The sequence below is a fragment of the Phocoena sinus genome, chromosome 17 (genome assembly GCF_008692025.1).
Source record: "Phocoena sinus isolate mPhoSin1 chromosome 17, mPhoSin1.pri, whole genome shotgun sequence".
NCBI lineage: Eukaryota > Metazoa > Chordata > Mammalia > Artiodactyla > Phocoenidae > Phocoena > Phocoena sinus.
In genome coordinates, this window is record NC_045779.1 from 14,241,543 (window position 1) to 14,266,990 (window position 25,448).

Consider the following 25,448-nt stretch of genomic DNA (forward strand, 5'->3'; position numbering starts at 1 on the left):
AAAGGATCTAACAATATTTACAGCTGCAGTTCTAGAAGGAGAGCAAGAATGGAGTACAAGAAACATTTAGCGATGAGGGTGAGAATTCCCATTACCAACGGGGAAATCAACTCTGAGCTTAAAATACATATTCTAACAAGACTTTTTTTGTTTAATGAGGAACAATAGCACACCAAATCATAATGGAGTACACAAAAGTGAAAACAGGAGACAAGAAAAAACCTGACAGCAGCCTGAGAAAGCACAGTATTCGCAAAGGAGGAACAATAATATAAACAGCTGAAAATTGAAAAAATAGAAATTGGAGGACAAGAAAACAGTATCTTCAAAGTGCTGAAAGAAAATAACTTGCAACTGAGAATTTTATAGCCTGTGAAACTGTACCTCAAAAATGAAGGTGAAATAAAAATATTTTTAGACAAACCAAAACAGAGAATTCATTACCACAAATCCACTGGAAAGGAAATACTGAAGAGCGTTCTTTAGTCAAGAGAAAAGTAATTCCATCTGGATTTATCAGTAATGAAGGCATCATTAGAGTTATATTATAAACCACTATACTGTGATTTTATGACTTTCTTCTTCCATCTCACAATTTTTCTTTATAAATTTTAATGCCACATCATTCAGAGCATAAAGACACATGGCTGCTAGATCTTCTTGACAAATTCCATCTTTTAATACTGTAAGTTATCATACTTAGTCCAATTGAATGCTTTTTCACTTAGAATTATATTTAATCAGTTATTACTATCATCACTCCAGGTATTAATATAGCTTATTTTTGTCCATTCTTTTTTGGGTAATTTTTCTGTGATGTGTATCTAGTAATAAAAAAATGTAGCTGATTTTTTTACATTGGATTTTTAAAACTGTGCCTTTTTATGTGAAGATTTAACTCATTCAATTTATTATGCTTACTGATATGTTTGGCTCTTGCCTGCCATTTCTCTATATGTTTTCTATTTACCATGCACAGCTTTCATTTTCCTTTGGGTAGTGATAGGAACAAATTGATTTGTTAGTACTAGGTAGTGAATCAACATATTGATTGGTCAATTTGTTTTATTCCTTTTGTCTTCTCAAGGATTGAAAAAAACCTGTATATATATATATATATATATATATATATATATATATACATATACATATACATATATGTCTTCAACCATAGACTGCTATAATTCAGCCCTCCTATTAAATTCTGGCTATCATATTTTAATACCTAAGAAATATTTCACAGTTGACAATTACTCTTTTTCATAGCAGTCTGTTCATATTTTATGTATATACAATCCTTTGTTTTTTTCTGATAGTAAGTATAAACTAGATTTTTTTTATTTTTTGCAATGATTTGGAAGCCTGGGCAAATTATTTATTATTTGAGGTCTTGTGCTGTTGATCACTGAGTAACAGGAAGTCTAGATTTAATAGAAGTACCAGCAAGGAATCACTTGTCACGGACATCCATCTCGTGACTAACTCATGCACCCTCTTGTTAAGTTACCTAATAGCCATTATAGCTATTAATGGCTATAATAGCCTCCTCTGTGAGCAGAATTAAGTGATGGGAATGATGCTGCCATAAGCCCAGGCTGGTCAGGAAGGCAACATGGTTCACAGTTTCAATGTGTAGCCTTCTTTGAAGGAAGCAGCGGGACAGAGTTTCAGGTACTAGTGCCTTGCCACGAATTACCAACCATGCAGCAATGGTTCCCCATTCAAGCCTGCAGCATTTCAGCTTCTTATTGTTTGCTCCTACTTAGCGATTTTTCACCTAAAAGAAAGAAAGTCATGATTTCTCTTAAAGAAATGTAATGCTACATCCGTGGTTTGAAATGCTGTAAGATTATCAATCATGAATTAACATTTTTTTTAAGTACAGTAGTCTCTAAACCCCTGTTGTGATATTTAACTTTATGTGTTATTTCCACCTGAGCATTAGTCATTTGTCCTGAGATTTCCCACAATATTTTCTACAACCTTCCGTTAGCATTTATGTTACACTCTTCTAGCTGTTTAGTTTCTTGTCTTCCCCCCTAGTACTTTGTGTAAGGAAATTTCTCACAGTAGATGATATATACTCTAGCTTTGCAAAGAACTTGTACTTGGTACATGTGTGCTGAAGAACTAAACAAATATTTGCAGGATTTTTTTTCCCTTTTAGTTTAGCTTTTTTTTTTTTGTTTCTTTTTGGTCTTAAAGAAGAGATAGCCTGATTTAAGGATTTATATTTGGAAAGTATATCTGGAACTTTACAGTAAACTAGCAACTATCAAAAATTTCACATCGTAGAAAACTTATCTTCATTATTTCAATGTTTCACTGTATTTCACTACTTTATTGTTTAAAGAGAGAACAGACCAAAAAAAAAAAAAAATGCCACTGCATTATTTGCTTTTAGCCTTTCTTTGAGCTTAATCAAGAAGCAAATCTTTTGCCATACTAACGACTGGCCCTTTTATGCTGGCAAAAATACAAATTAAGATTGAGTGAAAAATAGAACCATAAAAGGCCCTAATAATTTTATTATTCAGTGTCAGTATTGCAAGTGATTAAAAATGAGGGAAAGGGGCTTCCCTGGTGGCGCAGTGGTTGAGAGTCCGCCTGCCGATGCAGGGGACACGGGTTCGTGCCCCAGTCCGGGAAGATCCCACATGCCGTGGAGCGGCTGAACCAGTGAGCCATGGCCGCTGAGCCTGCGCGTCCAGAGCCTGTGCTCCGCAATGGGAGAGGCCACAACAGTGAGAGGCCCGTGTACTGCAAAAAAAAAAAACATAAACAAAAACCAAGGAAGGAGACTGATTGATTCATGGCCTTTTTTTTTTTCAATAAGTTTACAAAACCTCATCACTGCAACAAAATATTGTTCTCAGGATTTCTGTCCTGTCTTTAATGCTTTTCTTCCTTGCAGTACCTGAAAGGGCTTCATAGGTTATACTTTTTAATTTCATCTGGGGCAGGAAGCTCCTCTCTCTGTATTTCTTGTGCTCTTCATTTCCATTTGCTAAAAAGATCTCTCTTGGCCAGCAACAGCAAAAAACAAGCACCACCAACAAAACAGCACTTATGTGCTAAAATGCATCTAATTTCATATTTATCAAAGTCCAGAGAGCACATCTTGGTTTGCTGTGCCTCCAGTTAAATGAATCAATACCTGGGTTCAACAGAGAGGCAGATGCGTTGTCTGCTTGGACTGCCGTAGGAACACAACTTTTAAAATTATTGGCCAATGATGCTTCATTCAGTACAACATGCAAGACAGTTAGGCTCTGAATAGGAAGAACTTCGCAACAGCTAGTGCTGTACAATGAGATGGATTGCCTCGGTGAGTCATAAAATCTACGTCTCCAGGGTGTTCAACAACATTTAACTGGGAAAATTTTAGCATTAAACAAGATGATCATTAAGTGTCCTCCAACTGTTATTTCTGTAACACATTCATCATGCCTGCAGTGGGAGACAGAGAAGATAGGGATATGAAATAAACACTTCACAGTCTCATGTCAGGAACTCAAGGAATTTACTCTCTTGCTTGGTAGACAAGACAAAGAGAACAATAGTTTCAATGCTACTATCAGAGGTGGCCAAACCTGAGAAGTGAAGCAATCTGGTTAGAATTTAAGTAGAAGCTAGAACATTAGCTGGTGTCACAAAAATGATACCATTTTTGAATTAGTTGGGAAGAACTGAAGAAAACATATTCCAGGTAGAGTAACGCAAAAAACCAAGTAAAAAGAAGAGAATGAACATTGTGTTCAAGAAAATCTTGTTGAGGTATATTGAGAAGACAGATCCTATGAATTATTTTTACTCTTATTCATCCCATTCTAGTACCAGAGGTAGGAAAATTGCCTGCAGCAATTTCTGAAACATCCAAATTTGGGGGCTTTCCAAAAAATTTGCCTTAGGGCTAACATCCCTCTTTAATCTACTTTTACCCTTGCCTCCCCAGGGGTCATGTTGTAAAGGACAGAGCTACTGTTGTTCATAAAAGTTAATTGATCTCTAAGTAGAATTTGTTAAGAAGATTCTTATACCGGTTTGTCTTCTCACTTTTATTTCATAATCATGTACAAAATTGTTGACAACATGATTGAGCACAAATAGAGCAAAAACAATAAATGATTGTTGAATGGGTGAATAAAAGATGTGATTTTATTGTGCTTACGAAAGGAAGTCTTTGTTTCCAAAGCTTCAAATCCTCCCAACTAAATATAATCAAAACACAATAGCCATCATCTGCTATGATTCCTTGTTCTTTGAAAGATGACTTAGCTATAAAACGGTACATTTATATTTTAAGTACAGGGAAAATGCTGCACGTCCGATTATGGTTTGCGGCGCTCTTTTTCAGCTTAAAAAATAGCTTGTTTTTCTTAAAGTAACTGGCCTTTGAAATCCCCTTATTTTGCCGGCCACAAATTGGTGTTAGTTACATAGAAGCCAGATGTCCAGTGCTGACTTCAGAGGTTAACTATTGAGGGGTGAATCAATAGAAGCTTGCGCATAAGAACGCTCTAATAAAAGCAAGTCACAGAGATCAGATTCTCATTAGGAAAACCTCCGTCTCTTTATAATTTCTCTGAAACATTGTTTGGAGTAACCTTTGAAATCCTGTTGGGGAAAAAGCAAATCAGGCTTTGGCTGATATTCACAGAATAATCGGAACCTTAATCACAACTGGAGTGGGTATAATGAGTGGGTGTTTTAGGGTAGACAATGGAGGGGGTTCTTCATGTCTGTTTTACGTCAGCTAATGTTGGCAGGTAATGCCCCTATTGTTGCCACTGTTTTGTTAAGAAGGAAGAATGTGGTGTAAATCCCCGTAAAATTAAAAATGAGGAACCAACCCTCACCCCCCAACATGAGTTCATTCCACTAAAATGATTTCTTTTAGAAGAGTTAAGGAAGGTTTCAGACCTACACCTTTCTCCACCCAATTACTGGAAGTCTTTTATTTTTTTTTTCCTATGTGGGCTTCATGGTGACAGCCCTAGAGTGGAATGTGAATGCCTTTTCTATAACCCAAGTAATGAATCATACCGGATTTGTGAATAATGCCTGGGCTCAATATGAGACAGGCAAACAAGTCAGGGAAACCAGTGTGAAGAGAACTTTGATTCTTGACTGAATCAGACAAGATTATTTACCAACAACATTTGAACCAAAGGCAGCCAAAAATCCAAGCTGAAAACACACTGTCCCTAAACATTACAGTTAGACACTGAACCCAAAGCAATTCATTGTATTTCTAAATCAATGTATTTGTTATGCTACCTATTTGATTTTTGCAAGTGTTTGGCTGGTTCCAATTAGAAGACCGTAAGTTCTCGCTGAAAATGTGAGAGAGGATAATCAACAGCTTTTGGAATGAAAAAGTGAAATCCTCTATACAGCAAGCTGCCGTTCCAAAGCCACCTCTGAAGAATTCCAAGCACACAATCAAAAATCGCTATTGGGTTTCAAAACAAATGCAGTAAGTTTCATCCAACTGATTTTAAAGGGCTAAGAAAGCCCAATACAATCTCTGAAGTAACTCAAATTTTACAAACCTTAGGCAAGAATATTTTGATGCTAAAGTAAATGGTTAATTGCCTTTAAAATTTTAAACAACGAAACCAGGGAAACGTGCATTTTTATCTTCATTTGAAATGTAGTCTTAAAAAGGCAACTATGATGTTACCTACCTAGCACACAACTCTCTATAATGATCATAAAATTAAAAAGTAAATGCATGGAGGTAATCGCTAATTTATTTCTGGTTTCCAGTTTTTGTTTTTTCCAGATTTTGATGGATTGATAAATTATCAAGCTTTCATCATTCTATGTACTGTAAAGAACATGCAGAAATTGTCAAAAAGTCAAAGAAAGAATATTAACCATTCCCTCTATGTCTTGCTCTCTGTTTGGGAAGCATTTTTATTATCCTGATGGGGATATTTGTGGGTTTAGTTTGTCTCACTTAGGCCATCTCACTTATTAGGATGGGAAGTCCTTTAGAACAGCCATCAGTAATAATGACTACCATTTACTGGGTCCTTAATATATTCAAGGCAAAATATGAACAGTTCACATATGTGGTTGCATTTATTTTTCAGATGGGATCCTATTATTACCTGCAGTTGATGATAAGGAAACAGAATTAGAAATCCTAAGTAAATTATCAAAGAAAATAAAACAAGGTGACAAAGTAAGGGATAAAGAAAGATTTCAAACCCAGGTCCATCTGATTTGAGGGTCCACGGTTTTAGCTACCACAATGTATTATCTGTACACTGTTACAGTATTTGGTTGCTTGGGGTGAGCAAATAAAGTGATCTACATGAAGGGAGTATACCCTAGACACAGGATATATCTGAGGAGATAAAGATAATCCAATTTGACTAGAGTGAAAGTAATAGGTAGTAATAGACAAATAAAAGAGAAAAAAGAAAAACGGTATCTAAACGATGAACTTAATGCATAGGGCTGTGAAGAACTGGTCATAAATCATCTGTCCATTTGTTTCCAACCCCAAATATATGAGTGTTTATTAACTATTCTAAGTCACCACAGAGGACATAAGGATGAGACCAACAGGGTCACTGCCTGACCTGCCAGCGCCAGGCTACAGGGGATAATTTGCTAATACCTTTAGAGGGGAGCAAGAAAACTGACAGCGAGAAACCACTTCATTTTTTTGGTTTATTTTTGGGGTTTTTTGGTATTTTTTTGCTTTTTTAAAAACATTTATTTATTTATTCATTTATTTATTTTTGGCTGCATTGGGTCCTCATTGCTGTGCGCGGGCTTTCTCTAGTTGCAGTAAGTGCGGGCTACTCTTTGTTGCGGTGCGCAGGTTTCTCATTGCGGTGGCTTCTCTTGTTGTGCTTGTTGTGGAGCACCAGCTCCAGGTGAGTGGGCTTCAGTAGTTGTGGCATGCAGGCTCAGTAGTTGTGGCATACAGGCTTAGCTGCTCCGTGGCATGTGGAATCTTCCCGGACCGGGGCTTGAACCCATGTCCCCTGCATTGGCAGGCAGATTCTTAACCACTGCGCCACCAGGGAAGTCTGATATAGTACATTTTTTTTTTTCTAAAATAATGGGTTTGTTGAGATGTAATTCACATTTAAAGTGTACAATTTTTTCTAAAATAATGGGTTTATTGAGATGTAATTCACATTTAAAGTGTACAATTTGGTGGTTTATAGTACATTCACAAAGCTGTGCAATCATTACGACTAATTCCAGAATGTTTTCATTGTGCCAAAAAGAAACCCTGTACACACTAGCAGTCATTCCCCGTTCTCCCCTTCCCCTAGCCTCTGGCAACCACTAATTTACTCTCTGTCTCTGTAGATTTTCCTATTCTGGACTATGTTTAACTTTTTGAAGTGTAAAAAAGAATTCTTTTTTTTTTTTTACCACCCCACCCCCCAGCCGCTTACCCTCCTTGGGGTCCATACGTTTGTCCTCTGCATCTGTGTCTCTATTTCTGCCCTGCAAACCAGCTCTTCTGTACCATTTTTCTAGGTTCCACATATATGCGTTAATATACGATATTTGTTTTTCTCTTTCTGACTCACTTCACTCTGTAGGACAGTCTCTAGATTCATTCATGTCTCTACAAATGACCCAATTCCGTTCCTTTTTATGGCTCAGTAATATTCCATTGTATGCATGTAGCACAACTTCTTTATCCATCCGTCTGTCGATGGGCATTTAGGTTGCTTCCATGACCTGGCTATTGTAAATAGTGCTGCAAGGAACATTGGGGTGCATGTGTCTTTTTGAATTATGGTTTTCTCTGGGTATATGCCCAAGAGTGGGATTGCTGGCTCATATGGTATTTCTATTTTTAGTTTTTTAAGGAACCTCCATACTGTTTTCCATAGTGGCTGTATCAATTTACATTCCCACCAACAGTGCAAGAGGGTTCCCTTTTCTCCACACCCTCTCCAGCATTTGTTGTTTGTAGATTTTCTAATGACGCCCATTCTAACTGGTGTGAGGTGATACCTCATTGTAGTTTTGATTTGCATTTCTCTAATAATTAGTGATGTTGAGCAGCTTTTCATGTGCTTCTTGGCCATCTGTAAGTCTTCTTTGGAGAAATGTCTATTTAGGTCTTCTGCCCATATTTGGATTGGGTTGTTTGTTTTGTTAACATTGAGCTGCATGAGCTGTTTATATATTTTGGAGATTAATCCTTTGTCCGTTGATTCACTTACAAATATTTTCTCCCATTCTGAGGGTTGTCTTTTCATCTTGTTTATGGTTTCCCTTGCTGTGCAAAAGCTTTTAAGTTTCATTAGGTCCCATTTGTTTATTTTTGGTTTTATTTCCATTACTCTAGGAGGTGGATCAAAAAAGATCTTGCTGTGATTTATGTCAGAGTGTTCTTCCTATGTTTTCCTCTAAGAGTTTTATAGTGTCCAGTCTTATATTTAGGTCTCTAATCCATTTTGAGTTTATTTTTATGTATGGTGTTCTAATTTCATTCTTTTACATGTAGCGGTCCAGTTTTCCCAGCACCACTTATTGAAGAGACTGTCTTTTCTCCATTGTATAGCCTTGCCACCTTTGTCATAGATTAGTTGACCATAGGTGCGTGGGTTTACCTCTGGGCTTTCTATCTTGTTCCATTGATCTATGTTTCTGTGCCAGTACCATATTGTCTTGATTACTGTAGCTTTGTAGTATAGTCTGAAGTCAGGGAGTCTGATTCCTCCAGCTCCATTTTTTTCCCTCAAGACTACTTTGGCTATTCGGGGTCTTCTGTGTCTCCATACAAATTTTAACATTTTTTGTTCTAGTTCTGTAAAAAATGCCATTAGTAATTTGATAGGGATTGCATTGAATCTGTAGATTGCTTTGGATAGTATAGTCATTTTCACAATATTGATTCTTCCAATCCAAGAACATGGTATATTTCTCCATCTGTTGGTCTCATCTTTACTTTCTTTCATCAGTGTCTTATAGTTTTCTGCATACAGGTCTTTTGTGTCCTTAGGTAGGTTTATTCCTAGGTATTTTGTTCTTTTTGTTGCAATGGTAAATGGGAGAGTTTCCTTAATTTCTCTTTCAGATTTTTCATCATTAGTGTATAGGAATGCAAGAAATTTCTGTGCATTAATTTTGTATCCTGCAACTTTACCAAATTCATTGATTAGCTCCAGTAGTTTTCTGGTGGCATCTTTAGGATTCTCTGTGTATAGTATCATGTCATCTGCAAACAGTGACAGTTTCACTTCTTCTTTTCCAATTTGTATTCCTATTATTCCTTTTTCTTCTCTGATTGTCATGGCTAGGACTTCCAAAACTTTGTTGAATAATAGTGGTGAGAGTGGACATCCTTGTCTTGTTCCTGATCTTAGAGGAAATGCTTTCAGTTTTTCACCATTGAGAATGATGTTCTCTGTGGGTTTGTAGTATATGGCCTTTATTATTATGTTGAGATAGGTTCCCTCTATGCCCACTTTCTGGAGAGTTTTTATCATAAATGGGTGTTGAATTTTGTGAAAAGCTTTTTCTGCATCTATTGAGATGATCATATGGTTTTTACTCTTCAATTTGTTAATATGGTGTATCACATGATTGATTTGCGTATATTGAAGAATCCTTGCATCCCTGGGATAAATCCCACTTTCATGGTGTATGATCCTTTTAATGTGTTGTTGGATTCTGTTTGCTAGTATTTTGTTAAGGATCTTTGCATCTATATTCATTGGTGATATTGGTCTGTAATTTTCTTTTTTTGTAGTATCTTTGTCTGGTTTTGGTGTCAGGGTGATGGAGGTCTCATAGAATGAGTTTGGGAGTGTTCCTTCCTCCACAATTTTTGGGAAGAGTTTGAGAAGGATGGGTGTTAGCTCTTCTCTAAATGTTTGATAGAATTCACCTGTGAAGCCATCTGGTCCTGGACTTTTGTTTGTTGGAAGATTTTTAATCACAGTTTCAATTTCATTACTTGTGATTGGTCTGTTCATATTTTCTATTTCTTCCTGGTTCAGTCTTGGAAGTTTATATCTTTCTAAGAATTTGTCCATTTCTTCCAGGTTGTCCATTTTATTGGCATAGAGTCACTTTTAGTAGTCTCTTAGGATGCTTTGTGTTTCTGTGGTGTCTGTTGTAACTTCTCCTTTTTCATTTCTAATTTTATTGATTTGAGTCCTCTCCCTCTTTTTCTTGATGAGTCTGGCTAATGGTTTATCAATTTTGTTTATCTTCTCAAAGAACCAGCTTTTAGTTTTATTGATCTTTGCTATTGTTTTTTTGTTTGTTTCTATTTCATTTATTTCTGCTCTGATCTTGATGATTTCTTTCCTTCTGCTAACTTTGGGTTTTGTTTGTTCTTCTTTCTCTAGTTCCTTTAGGTGTAAGGTTAGATTGTTTATTTGAGATTTTTCTTGTTTCTTGAGGTAGGCTTGTAGAGCTATAAAATTCCCTCTTAGAACTGCTTTTGCTGCATCCCATAGGTTTTGGATCATCGTGTTTTCATTGTCATTTGTCTCTAGGTATTTTTTGATTTCCTCTTTGGTTTCTTCAGTGTAAATGTGTGCAATTTTTGTATATCAGTTATCTCTCAATAAAGTTTTAAGAAATCAAATCATCTTCTGGATTTTTGTGAAGATTTTAGTGTAACCACAGAAAACATAAAACAATATTCATTGATATCTTGTCTAAATATAAACTAAACTTTGCTCACTTTTATGCAATTTGACAACTTTCATTTAGTATATAAAGCTTTTATTCAAGAAAAAGATCTTATCTGCACATTCCTGCATACTTGGTATACAACGTTGCTAAATATGTGTGATTTGCTTACTGGTGGTATTGAAGTTGACATAAAGTTTGGGGTCACTGTTAGTTTCTTCAAAATGTACAATTAATATAATTTTGAGTTTCTAGAAATGGAAGAAGATAGCTTCCCTAGACATATGTTTTCAAGAAGGGCATCATTGTTGCTTGACATAGAAAGATGTTTAAATGTAAGCCTGCTGTAATATTTATTTTCAGTATATGATACAAGAAGAATATCATCTAATTTGGAAACATTTTGAGGATGAGTATGCAGAAAAAGGTAATAGTAAAACATAAATTTATATGCTGTATTTCCAAAATTGTTTGCTGACCTGTGAGGAGGGCATAAGAAGCCTAGAAAAAAATGAACAGATTGAACTTGAGTAGTTCATTATTATCTGTATTTTGTTAAGCTCATACAGTAAAAAATGACTTGTTTTGAGAATAAAGACTGCTTCAGAACTCAAAAAACATCGGCAGCAAAGGGTAGTCAAAATAAACAGGACTTTCTTAATTTCTTTACTAAGACTCCATCTTTAATTTCACAAATTTAAATTATCTACATAATAATTAAAAAAAAAAAGTTCCCTGAGAAAGAAAGTTATAACTTAGGATGACATTCAATGTGCCTCCCAGGATTTAAAAATGATGGCCATTTTAGACACAGAGAGCCTGTGTGATATATTTGTAGACTGAAAGGACCTGATTGACAAACAGCTGGTCTATCAAAACAGGATGTAGATAAAAAGTGGACTTTTTTTGAGATCCGAAAATTAATTTTATGTTAGTCTAAACTTACCTTCTGCTGCTATGAAGTCAAATCCTAAGTATTTCATGCTCAGATGCTTTTGTGGAGAGGCTTAATAGCTTGATGTCATCACATTGGAAGGATACCAGGAATCAGGGTAATCTGGGCTTGATAAGAATAGAGATGCAAGTCAACACACATTTTATTTTTGACTGCATTCAATTTACCACCACGTAAAAGAGAAGAAGATTTCCTAAAGGTTTCAGGAAGTTCAGAGAAGTATTTTTGGTGGAGGAAATAGAAATAATAGAAATATCCTACTGTATCACGGGTATAAAAAATTATTAAAATATAGTTATTTGCACACACATATCATTTTTAATAAGTCCTACTACTAATTAATTACTACTAGTTGCCACTGTTAACTAGTCTTATTGTTGCTTTGTTTCAATAATAGCACTTATGCAATAAAAAAACCAATAATAAGAAACACTATATAATTTCAAATAACACCAATTTTAATAACACGTATGTGCCTGATTATTAACTATATGTTATATTGTTATGTTCTTTATTGTTTGGTATGGCTGTACCCCAGATTGGCTCTCTAACAAGTTGATTACCCTATATCCAAGGCCGAATTCTGTTTCAGCCTTTTACTAGCAATGTAGCCTTGGGCAAATCACTTAACATTCCTGGGCTAAACACTCCTCATTCTGTAAAATAATTATAAACGATAATAGTTCTTTAGAGGTTGTCAAGATGATTAAAGATGGTGGAATGTCCTATCATAAGTAATCAATAAATATTAGCTCTTCTTTCCATATAATTGTCCCTTTTGAAACTGTAAATCCAGCGTGAGATCTTCCATGGCGGTTTTGTTATGACGTTCTTGGCTCTGTGGTTTCCTGGTTCTCAGCTTGCTTGTTCAAGTTCTTCTCCTTCAAGGTCCCGTAAGGTCTCTGAGTGTGGAATTTTAGTTTAGGCAAAGTCGTTTCTGATTCATTCTCTGGCCTGTTCTGGAGTCTGTTCTCACAGTTAAATTGTCCTAATCAATGTACTTGTACTTCTTTTTTAACATTTCTGAGTGCATTCCATTCACATCAGTTCTTTTCAGGAAAAACCCTATCATCTACTTCTGATTCCACCACTTTGGATAGAGTAGGTTTGCTCCATATTATCAACCAAAGCTGGATAAAAGAAATACTCAAGCATCATGGACAGGAAAGCACTGAAGGCTGGATTTACTGAATGGCTTCTCTTCAGGAAACGTGGTGATTTGAGGAAACAGTTTTTTTAAGCATGGCCTTTTGTTTCTTAACCTAAGTGTGCTAGTAAGAAACAGTTCTAAGTGGAGAAACAGGAAAGCATCAGAAAGAGGTTGTCAATTTGTTTCCTAAACGGATAATTTTCTGGTGGCATTGTGCCAGAAAGCTGGTCTTTCCCAGAGTCCTTTCCCATCCCTCAAACACAGTTACAGACTGTGTGTAGTGTCAATGCAAACTGTGTCATCAGTCAGAGAAGCCAAACTGGAGAGAAATGTGAGATTTGGTTTGTGGTTAGTGTGACCAAGAGGCCAGACTGAATGGTGGTGCCAGGAGGCTCAGTGTGGTGTAATCAGAGGGAGACAAGGATGTGACCAATGTAATCATTTGCTTTATGACTCTCAGGCCAATATGAGGTCTTGAAAGGATGAGGTGGCCTGAAACCTCTCTTAAGGGAGGATGTGGACAAATGTCTTTTTTTTTTTTAAGTAAACTTCAGAGAGATCATAGAGTACACTGCACAATATTAGAATCTCATCGAAAGAAGAACAAATAAGTATAATGTGAAAATAGCTAGAAAGAAAAAAGTACCATGTGAATTACTGACACACATCCTCTTCCAAATTTAAATATAAACAAATCTATGGGAAATTCCAAGATACAGGCATGGGAGGTCCTTACAATGTTGTCACTGTCATTAAGAGACAGCAGGTTCTTCCAGAAGTCTTGGCATAAGGACTCACAGGGTCACTGAGCGTACCCTCCCCCGGGGTGGGAGGCAGCTGTCACTAGTCTCATTGACCAGGGAATGAATATATATTAGATTCTGGTTTTGAGGACTTAAATTCTTAAGCCTTAGAATCTGAATTTTGGGGGATGGAAAACAAGATAGAGAATTTGAGTTTATGAGAGACCAGATGTTACTCTGAGAGCCAGCAGCTGCCTCTGGCATTTGGTTGGTGGTGGTGGAGGAGAGGGTTAGCATAACGAGATATGTATGCAACCTAAAAGAGCTGAGATTTAAGGAATTCAAGCATGGGCTCCTTTGTTTAAATTTAGTCTTGAGAGAGGGGAATTATACTTGATTTTGCAGAGAGAAAGGGAGAGAGAGAGAATGAGATCTTGCCATGGGAGTATCAAACCAGGATGGGCTACTGTTTGTCAGACAGTGGAGGGCCAGTTTCTAAAGGTGACGCCACGTGGCAGCAAGAGGTAGATGCAGCAATAGGCAGACTGCAGCGCTGGCTGGAATTGAATGTGGAAGCCAGTTCACAGTCCCATGTTCCATTTTAGGGCTGTATAAGACCCTTGGGTTCATGGAGAATCCAGCCTGAGGAGAAGATGCTAGAATTCTCACTATCAAGGAAGTACTGAATCAAGCAATTCAATAAAAGTCATAGAGGTTAAGACTATATTTTTTCACCCCCAAGTAGTAAAGCACATATTCAGTCTGCACCAAGTAAGAATTACGTTAAGAGGAATCTACATTTTTAACAATCTGCGTCTTAAATATATCACTAGAATCTCCTAGTCCTTCATTAGAATATAAGTTCCATGAAGGTAAAGAATTCAGTGCTGTCAATAAGTACTCATATAAATGAATTTTAAAAATCTATTCAGTATAATATTTTGAGTTTGCAAATACTAATTGAATATATAGGCCATTAAAATAGAAAGAAAACACAGATACATTATTTGCATATCAGGGATAATCAAATATTTTAAATTTATCTAGGCCTAAGAAGAAAATAAAACAGAATTCAATTAAATTTATATGCGGTTATTGGAATGTTTATATTATGCCAGATACTGTACTGAAATTTAAGTAAAAGAGGAAGTCCCTGTTTTTAAGCAATCTAGTGAAGGAGAGACATAAGCCAAAGAGAAGACTGCAGGAATTGATCTAAAGCTGAAACGAAGGAGCTTAAGACAGACTCTACGGAAGTGTCAACTCAACTGACCCTTAAACAATGGGACAAAGGTTAGCCAGCAAGGAGCAGGAAAAAGATCTAGGCACAAAGTGTATGCAAGCTGTGGATAAGACAGAACACCGAGTATTTTAGGACAGCTAGAATTAGTTTGATATGACAAAAAAGGTATGCAAGAAAAAAAGTACGGAAGGAAGGGTATGTCAGTTACAAGCAGAACGTTAGGAGAGAGATAGATACATAGATAGACAGAGCGATAGATAAAGTTTATTACAGTGATTTGACCTTGTGCAGGAATGGACTGATTACGCAGTTTCCGTAGTACAGTGGTCTTTACGGGCAAAGGTTTCCTACTTCTTCGCCACTGGCACCCCACTGTTCCATCATACTTGCTGGCCTTTGTGACCAGGTGGGTTGTGCCTCATTCAGCTATGGTCGCTCTTTCCTCTTCCTCTGCTGCTGTCATCATTTGTCCCATCTCTCTCCCTCCCAGACCCTCCTCCTGCTCGTCAACTTTTGCAGCCTAGGATGCCACTTCCTTGAGTTCTCTGCTGTGCTCTTTATTAACAGCCACAATGGTTCCTAAGGAACTTGGGATATATTCTGCATGGAACAAAACATGAAGGAAGACTCAAAAGCATTTATCCCCACTGGTAAGCACTAGTGCAGTGATAGAGGCATAGGTGTTTCCAGTCTGACAGACAAATAGAATATCCTTCTTCGTTAGAGCAAGTGTCGCCCCATGTACCACCCAACCCCCCCCCTCCTGCCAACTCCACTGATGTCGGAGTGGCCACCTATTCCTTTGCTTGTGAGTCTTAGTTCCACTGTCAAAAGCCTCTGATTTACTCCCCCAAATTCCTTAATCCACATTTACTCCAAAATTCAGTGAGTTTTTCTGAAGCAAGTAGGTATGCAGATTACCCATGTCTCATACCACCAGGAGGCATTCAATATACATGTATTTCCAGGAGCCCCCTAAATCTTTATTCCACTAACCAGAGCCCCAATATTAAAATAAAAATTACTCTTTTATATAACATCTAAGTTTCAAAACTTTTGTTTTGTGCTTTTAGAATGTCAATAAAATAGCTCTGTTTATCCTCTTCTTCCATTTAGCTTGTTTGTCTTCAAATGTTGGCCGTTCAAGATTAACTTTGCCCAGCAACAACCCAGCCAATGAGAGACTGTCCCAACTCAGCCAATAAAAAGCCATTACACTTCAAACTCCCTCTTTCCTCCAATGGACTGTTTGTTTATAACAGCCACTCCCAACTTCCCCTTTTCCTCAATAAAAGACAGTTTCTCTCCTTTGTTTCTCCAGATTTGCCTCTGATTTTGCTATAGCTTGCTTGTCCCAAAGTGAAATTCTCTGCTATTCCCAAATAAACCCATTTTACTGGTTAAAAAAAACAAAAAAAACCATTAACTTTTAAAAAACAAATTAATTTTCCTACTGTTGCTCAGTTTAGTTGCTGTGGGTTTTTCTTATTATATTATTATATTGTGTTATTGTAATAAATACTACTTTCTGGTATTTTTTGTTACAAATGTAATCTAATCAGGAAACACAGTCAGGTTTGGGAAATGTATTTCAATATCCACACAATGCTAACAAACTGTTGTACCAATCTTCTTGTGAAGATTCTTCCCATACAGTCTTTTTTTGTACAGGAAATGTAACTATTTCCCATGGTCCTTTAGAAGAGTATATAAACTAACAGTTGAAAAACTCTAAAACTGCTAACACACACTGAAATTTTCTTGTTAGGAGATTTTTTTTAAATGGTGTTATTTTGAGGGTAGAATCAAGATGTGAAGACAAACTAAAACAATCACAAAAAGACAGTTTTATAAAAAAAAGAGTAATGTCATAAAATTTTTAAATTGAAGGAAATTTCAATCTAGTTCAACAATTTTTGAAGAATTCCCTCCTCAGCATATAAGATGCTCAATTAACATTTTGAATGAAAGGGCTGTGTTGAATATAATCTGAATTAATTGATTTATTTTTATGAAGCCCAGTTGTTTTGCACATAAATCCCATGTTATTTTATTACCTGAACAATTCTGCTGGGTCTTATAGTAAGTCAATGTGACAAAATACATGCACACACACACACACACACACACACACACACACACACACACTACTAGACCTGTGTGTAATAGATAAAATGTGCCTCTTTTTTAATCCAATAAGTAAGGTTAAATAAAAGGTAGATTGATTTTCTATAAAGGTAAATATAACCCCTGACTTTAAAAATAGTTTAGATTATAAAAAAAATAAAAGATTTATATTGTTTAAAGAGAACTAGAGTCTTTTCATTTCTTCGAGCATAGCATTTCAACTGGATCAAATCCAGGTTTTTACCACCAAGAAAAAGTATCCAATGTATAAAACAAATAATTTTTATATATTCGTAGCCATTTTAACAATTTTCCTTTCAACTTTTCAATATACCATTCTTCTGAAATGTGTAGTCTGAAACTCCGAGCCATTTTGATATAGATCCAGGAGGTATTGTATATTCTAGACTAAAATGGAGTCAAAAGCCTTTGATACATCATCAAAGTATTTCAGAATCTTACACCTCTTCTGTGAACACATTTCAAACTTAAAGTAGTATGAAAATAACTCTCTTTTTCTCAGTATAACCTCAAAGTCAACTGCCAACAGAAGACGTATTAAAGAAAATTTGAGAGATAATTTTGGTTTTTATATTTGGATTTACCTCATTTCTGTTTCACTTCTCTAAGTGCAGCTCTTATACCCCTGCCAGACATCAGTCTCAGCAAATTGCTGTATCAGAATTGCGAGAACCTTGAGAAATTAAGTATAACTACTTATCATTCTCAGTAATTAATAAGATCTTAGGTATACCAAACAGTTTCTCAGAAAGAACTGAAATTATAGGCTTAATTTACTTACTTCCTATTTTTTGACAGCTGGAACCAAAAATATTGGGTGTTTCGCTTCAGCTGCTTTTCAAACCGTACAAGCAAAAAAATAAAAGACAAGGAAAGTCTAACCCCATAAGCAGTTTGCATTTCGATTTGCTATTTTAAACTTATTTAGTGACAATATACATAGAATTCACACCAACTGGGCCTTCAGGGCTGTGTAATTTATTTTGCGTGCTGGCTTCTTTTTTTGATATTTTAATTTCTGATTCTGCCAGAACGTGCCATGTTATCTGTGTACAAAAGTAAGTTTGGGTCCTCGTATATTACCAGACAGTATTTTGGGAAAGTTTAATTCAATTTTTTTCATTTGGGGCAGCTCATTGGGACAAATATTGTCACAGTGAAAACTTAGGTGAACTTTGATTTTGTGTTGAATCATAATATGACATAGATCTAATCTTTCCTTAATTTAGCTCCTCTAATCTGCTTAGAGGTAGAGAAAGATGACAATATGTTCTTTAAAGTGTTTTTATTTAACACAATAATTCCACTTCTAATATTTTATCTTAAGGAAAAGAATACGAATAAGGATTTTTTCAAGTCGTCTATCATAATATTATTAATTATAAAGAAAATTATTCTTAACACAAATATTCAGCAAAAGAGAAATAGTTCCATAACTTAGAGTACTTCCATTAGATAGAATAGACTGCAACCATTAAAAAATCATGTTTTGAAACATATTTTGTGACATTAAAATTATATACATTTAACTATAATCATTAGGCTAAGAAAGTATGACATGCAGCATGGTCCTGAAATGTGCCTGGAATTTGACCAATAAAGGTTTGTATAATTCAAGTATTTTATCTTAAAGAACTTCTCTCTTGCACACACACAGATGTAATGGTATTTTAAGGTAATCAGTGGAAACAGTATGAGCAGGAGTGGGCTCAGAACTTGGTAAATGTCAGAGGTTGGCACATATTGGGACACATTACAGGAAATCTTCAGCAACGAGAATCAGGAGAGAACATGGGAAACAGAAGGCAAGTGGACCTCAGAGACAGATGCCCACATATTCACAGTCTATCTGAGTCAGGAGAAAAACCCCAGGAAACCATTGGTGAATAAAGCTACTTTTCTCACTAAAAAGACAACATTTTAAATTCTCTATTGTTCGTGGGGAGAAAACAACATAAGGAAATAAGGATCTAAGGAGGAGAATCCAAATGAGGCCATAAAGAGACTGTCTGTCTTCCTTTCTCAGGAAGAAATATTTCTAGCACCTTCCTCCAACATAAAGAAGAGAAGTTAGGCTTCCCTGATGGCGCAGTGGTTGAGAGTCCGCCTGCCGATGCAGGGGACACGGGTTCGTGCTCCGGCCCGGGAAGATCCCACATGCCGGGAGCGGCTGGGCCCGTGAGCCATGGCTGCTGAGCCTGCAGGTCCGGAGCCTGTGCTCCGCAATGGGAGAGGTCACAACAGTGAGAGGCCCGCGTACCAAGAGAAGTTATTCCCTTAATAGTTTGAATATAAGTGGTATGAATGTTCTGTCCACCTCAGAAAGAAGCCAAACATCATTTTGCTAACCATCTGTGTTAGAGTTCTCAAGAGAAACAGAACCAATTGGATAGATAGGTAGGTAGATAGGTAGGTAGGTAGATAGACAGATAGATAGACAGGTAAAGAGGAGATTTATTACAGGAATTGGCTCATGTGTCTATGGAGCCCAAGAAGTCTCACAGTCTGCCATCTATGAGCTGGAGAACCAATGGTGTAATTCCCAACCCCAGGCTGCAGGCTACTAGTGTGAGTCCCAGAGTCCTGAAGACATAAGAATCAGAAGCTCTGATGTCCAAGTGAGGAGAGGAACAAACAGAAGCTCAAGCAGAGAGCAAGCTTGCCTTTCCTCTGCCTTTTCATCCTCTTCAGGCCCTCAACAGATTGGGTGAAACACCCCACCCCTACACTGCTGAAGGTGAATCTTCTCTACCCAGTCTGCTGATTCAAATGTTAATCTCGTCAAGAAACACCCTCACAGACAGACCCAGAAATAATGTTTTACTAGCTCTCCGAGCATCCCTTAGCCCAGTCAGGTGGACACATACAATTAACCATCACGTCAACCTTCATCATGATTTTATCTGTCCTTCCTCCTACGTCTCAGTTTTTACTTTTCCAAATCATGACAGAATCTATCTACCTCAGACTTAACCTTTCTGTATTTTCTACATCAAGATGGAAGAAAAAACTTGCTTGCTGGATGTCCGTCGGACTCCACAGCAGAAGGGATTGTTGCTGTTGTTTGTTTGTTCTATCCAAAGTCTTCATGACAACGATTGCAGGCATGACCTCCTTCTGCAACTTTTTGTCCTAGGAACCTCTGCAGTCATGAAGCCTCTGTTGACGGACCCATTGCTGCATGAACAGGTTACGCATTTAAGGCTTTGGAGACAAACTTTCAGAGTCACAGTTTAAGAATTTCTGATGTGGGTGCTTTTGTTTATTTGAGAACAGGTGATTTTTTCCTAAGATGCTTGCTTTACTCCTCCCTGTCAATGTCAGGCTGATAAGAGGCACGGCTTGGGGTCATGAAAGGAGGAAAAAACCTCTGACCACAACTTGACATCAACCCAAACTTCCAGAATTCAAAAAGACTCACTTGAGATGGTAAGGTTGGCCAAAAGATCAATTTTTAAATAGAATTACGGGAAGAGGGAATTCTGCACGTTTTGGTTTTGTACTTAGGCATGAGTGGGTACATTTAAAGATTGTTCATGTTGAAGACACTCAGACCTAAAAAGAGTTGATATGAAGCCCATAAGAACCAGTACTCCTAGCCCAGTTGTGAATGTCAAGCACTGCTTTAATGAGTCGGTGTCTGAGTCACTGTGTGAGGTTTTGAAGGTTACCTTTGCATATAAATAAAATCCAAATCATGTTTAAGGATGCAGTTTAGCTAAGTTTTTTTTATGGGATTTCTCTGAAGCGATGTTATGCCTTTTTTTTTGTCTCAAAATATTGCTACTTAGATTTATTACACATATATTTCACTATTTTCACTTGACAACTTGATAGTTTTAAAGCTATTTGGCTTAGCGCTTCACAATGTAGAAACAGCCTTGCTCAGAAACCCTTATTTTAATCGTGTATTATTTGACAGAGTGGAAGAAATAAGGGTTTAATTACCAATTCACCCTTAATAAGTTTTGCTTTTCTTAAAGGCATTTTAGTTTATTTGCTCCATTCTGAGGTCAGTAGCGATCATTATTTTGAGAAACTATTTGACCTTTTGTACCTCATAATACTGTGGTTGCTATGAAGACATAAATTTGCTGCCTAATCTTATTTTTTAAATGGCTTTTATAAAGTATAATCTACACATATTGTAAAGCAATCTCTCCTCTCTCTCTCTCACACACACAATAATATTTAATTGTATAAAATACAAAGTAAAATCCCCTATTTTTCAGGGCATAATATTCCCTAAAGGAAGCCACTAAGGAAAAATTCAGTAATATAATGCTTATCAAAAAAATATGCGGGCTTCCCTGGTGGCGCAGTGGTTGAGAGTCCGCCTGCCGATGCAGGGGACACGGGTTCGTGCCCCGGTCTGGGAAGATCCCACATGCCGCGGAGCGGCTGGGCCCATGAGCCATGGCCGCCGAGCCTGCGCGTCCGGAGCCTGTGCTCCGCAATGGGAGAGGCCACAGCAGTGAGAGGCCCGTGTACCGCAAAAAAAAAAAAAAAATATGCAACTAAGATTGCTTAATTGATGAATACTGCTTAATTACTCATCAAAAAGTTGAACCAATTTATATTCTTACCAACGCTAGATATTATCAATATTTTTTACCAGTCTCGTGCATAAGGTATAATATCTTCTAATTTAAAGTGCTTTTTAAAAATTATAAGTCAGATTGGATAACTTTTTATTTTTCTCTATTAGGGTTTGCTCAGTTTTCAACTGGGTTGTTGTACTTTTCCTTAAAACTTGAAAACCTCGGAAAAGAATGTGTCAATAGTCTCTTCACTTGATGTATTTATTATATTTTTTCCCCTCAGTTTAGTGTGTATCTATTGACACTAATGTGCTACTAATTAATGTGCCATTTTTTTCCACGTAGAAGATTTAATTTTGATGTAGTCAAAATTTTTGACTACAAAAATCAAAAGTCAAAAAATCAACAATTTTTTTTCTATGGCTTTGGTTTAGAATTATGCATAGAGTGTGTTCTCTGTTTAGTAAGAACAGCTAACGTTACTGACCACTGAAATACACGCCAGCCGCTTGACCTGCATTTGCAGGGGTGCACTGGTGACTTTACACATATCCGCACAGGCCAAAGCTTGAAGCACACTTTATCTTAGTCTGGGCAGGAATCCCTGTGATCCTCTTGGAATACAAAAGGATGCGAGGCTTATGAGAATCTGCTACGGGGCCATCTCCTCCTCACTCCCCTCTCTGCCATGGGAGGTTGTCATGAACCAATGTCTCATGGCCTCCCAGGTCCTGAAGGTCCGGCTGTTTTTCTCCACCCTCGCCTCCCTCAGAGTGTAGTGTAGACCCTAACACCTCTGAGCTGCCCTGAGCATCAGCTCAACAACAGAGTACCTCGACTTGTGCTGCACTCGTCTGGCCTCTTTCGTTTTGGTGTCATTCATTTTGGGATGGGAGACAGGGGCCAGGGAGCTGGCACTTTTGAGCACTCTTCCATTTGCTATGTAGGTAATAACCTGTCCATATCTCAAAGTGCCACATTGAATCTTTACCAGCCGGATCCATCAGGTCTTGGACTAGGCTTTACCGTTATCTTGTGTGCTCGACATGTTAACATTTAATCCACAAAATAACTTTATGAGGTAAGTGCTCTTTATACAGATGAGTAAACTAAGTGCCATGTGCTGAATGTTTGTGTCCCCCCACCTCAAAATTCATCTGTTGAAGCCTAACTGCCAATGTTAGGAGGTAAGCTTCTTGGGAGGTAATTAGGTTTAGATGAGGTCATTAGGGTGGAGCCCTCATAATTGGATTAGTGTCCTTATAAGAACTAGAAGAGGGAACACTCTCACTCTCTCTCTTTCTCTCTTTCTGTATGTGCACAAAGAAAATGTTATGTGAGCATACAGTGAGGGACCTTACCAAGAACCATATCTGCCAGTACCTTGATCTTGAACTTCCCAGGCTCCAAAACTATGAGAAATACATGTCTGTCATCTAAGCTACCCAATCTATGGTATTTTGTTATAGTAGCCTAAGCAGACTAAGCCACTTGGAGACAAAGGTAACATAGGTCATCCTGGCAGGTGGCAGAATTCCAATTAAACCAAGATGGTCTTGCCATGCAGACTGTCCTTGTAACCACTGCACTAAGCTGGCTCTTTAAAAAAAAGAAAGAAATCCAATCTACTAGAATGGCTGTGGTCAAAGATATGGGTAATAATCACCATTGGTGAGGATATGAAGAACTTAGAAACCTCATGTACTACTGGTAGGAATTTAAAATGGTGCAGCCACTCTGTAAAACAGTCAGGCAGTTATTCAAAAGGACCCAACAATTCCACTCCTATGTAAATATCCAAGAGAAATAAAAACATAAGTTGTTAAGAAAATTTTATATAAATATTCATAGCATCATTACTCACAATAGCCTAAAAAGTGGAAACAACCCAAATATTCATCATCTGATGGATAGATAAATTGTGGCATATCCATACAATAGAATGTTATCCAGCCATAAAAAATGAAGTACTATACATGCTGCAACATAAATAAACCTTGAAAACATTATGCTAAGTGAAAAAAGCCAGTTGCAAAGGACCAAATATCTTATGATTCCATTAATATGAAATAGGCAAATCTATAGAGAAAAAAAACAGAGTTTTCCCAGGGCTTGGGGGAGGGGGTGTTGGAGAAAAGGGGAAGTGACTGCTAAAGGTGATGGGATTTCTTCTGAAGTGATGTCAGTGTTCTGAAATTGATTGTGATAATGGTTGCACACTCTAGGAATAAACTAAAAATTATTAAATTTTACACTTTAAATGGGTAAATTGTATGACATGTGAATTATATCTCATAAAGCTATTAGAATAATTTGGTATTTTTATTAAGTTCACACTTAGTTAAGAGAATTAACAGACCATACGAAATTTTTTACACTAATTTTATTAATTCAAGTCTTTATTTATGTCCCTTAGTGGAGTTTTTAAATTAAATTTAATACTACATACTTTAATTTAAATAGTTAAAAGAAGTTTCTTACTAAATTTGTTGCTATTGCTTTGGTGTATGGTATATTTTCTTCCCTTAGTCTGTTTCTGTTTTGTATGAGATAAAGCTATCTGACTGGGTATTTTAATTTTATAAACAGTCACTGAACTGAATTTTATACCTGTTTCTGGTTTTAGTTGGTTCTTTTAGTTACATAGTCAAACCCCCTGGAAATAATGGTGTTTCGAGTTATTCCTTTCCAGTATTTGTGCTCACGTTTTTTTTCTTTTGTCTATTTCCATTGGCTAGCAGTTTGGTTTCTTTTTAATGTATTATCCTTGTCTTATCCCTGACATTAATAAAAGTTTTTTAGTGCTATGCTATTCTTACTTCTACTTTTGGCATGAGGCCTACAATTTTTAAATTATACTAAGGAAACATTTATCTTTTCTTATTTTGCTATATCACTATTGGGATAGGTGGGGGGAAAGTTATCTTTAAACTACAGTTGAAACATATTTATATTTGTTTTTTATTGGTGTTAACATTTATAGTGACATTTGTCTGTAATTTTCTCTCATTGAGAAAATTTTGTATAGGTCTGACTGTAAAATAATTCTAACTTATTCCTTCCCTTATTCTTTCAGCATGAATAATTTTAGCAGCTAATATATACAGAGCTTTATTAAAGGTGTTGAGGATATAAACAGTGCTTAATAAGGTTATGTCCTCTCTAGTGGTCGAAACAGACAACAAATAATCAAACGTATGTGTATACATATGTATGTAGGTATGTGTGTATGGATGTGTATTTTAAATATATATGTCATATATTAGGTGTGTATATATTTATACATATGTATGTATGAATAGGTATATTAGGTATATATATCATATATATTTATGATAAATACTATGAACAAAAATAAAATAAGGTTAAAGAAAAGAGTTGTGGGAAAGATATTGTTTGGATAGGGACATGAAAGTTCTCTATGACGAGGCAATATTTGAACCATTAAAGAAAAAAGTATTCATATATCTAGACAAAAAGCATTCTGGATCTGGAGGGGACAGGGGACACCAAGTGTAGATTCTGTGACATGAGAATGTTCTTGGTATAGTTCAATAATGAAGTCAGGGTCATTGGAGCTAGGCAAGGAAGGGAATAATAAGGAATCCCTAAATTCAGGGATACAGTCCAAGGCACAGGGTAACCAACTGTCCCAATTTGTCAGGATACTCCTGGCTTTGGCACTGAAAGTACTGTGTGTCAGGAAACCTCTCTGTCCTGGAGAAACCACGAGGGTTGGTCACCCTAGCATGTGGGGGACCTTGCAAGCCATGGTAAGAAATCTGAATGGTGTCATAAATACAGTAGGAAGCAATTAGGGAGTTTTGAACCGCAGTTTAAATTCTCGAATAATTTAAACTGAAATCACCCTGTTCATGAAGTTGTTTGAGTGTGGCACTTTTGAAGAACACTGGGTAGAAGCAAAGTACGGATAGGTTTCTTACAGTTTCCTCAATTTCCTACATGAGTATTGATCTGTTTTTGTTTTCTCTGTGTTCTGTAGTCAATTTTAGGATATATTATTAGTACA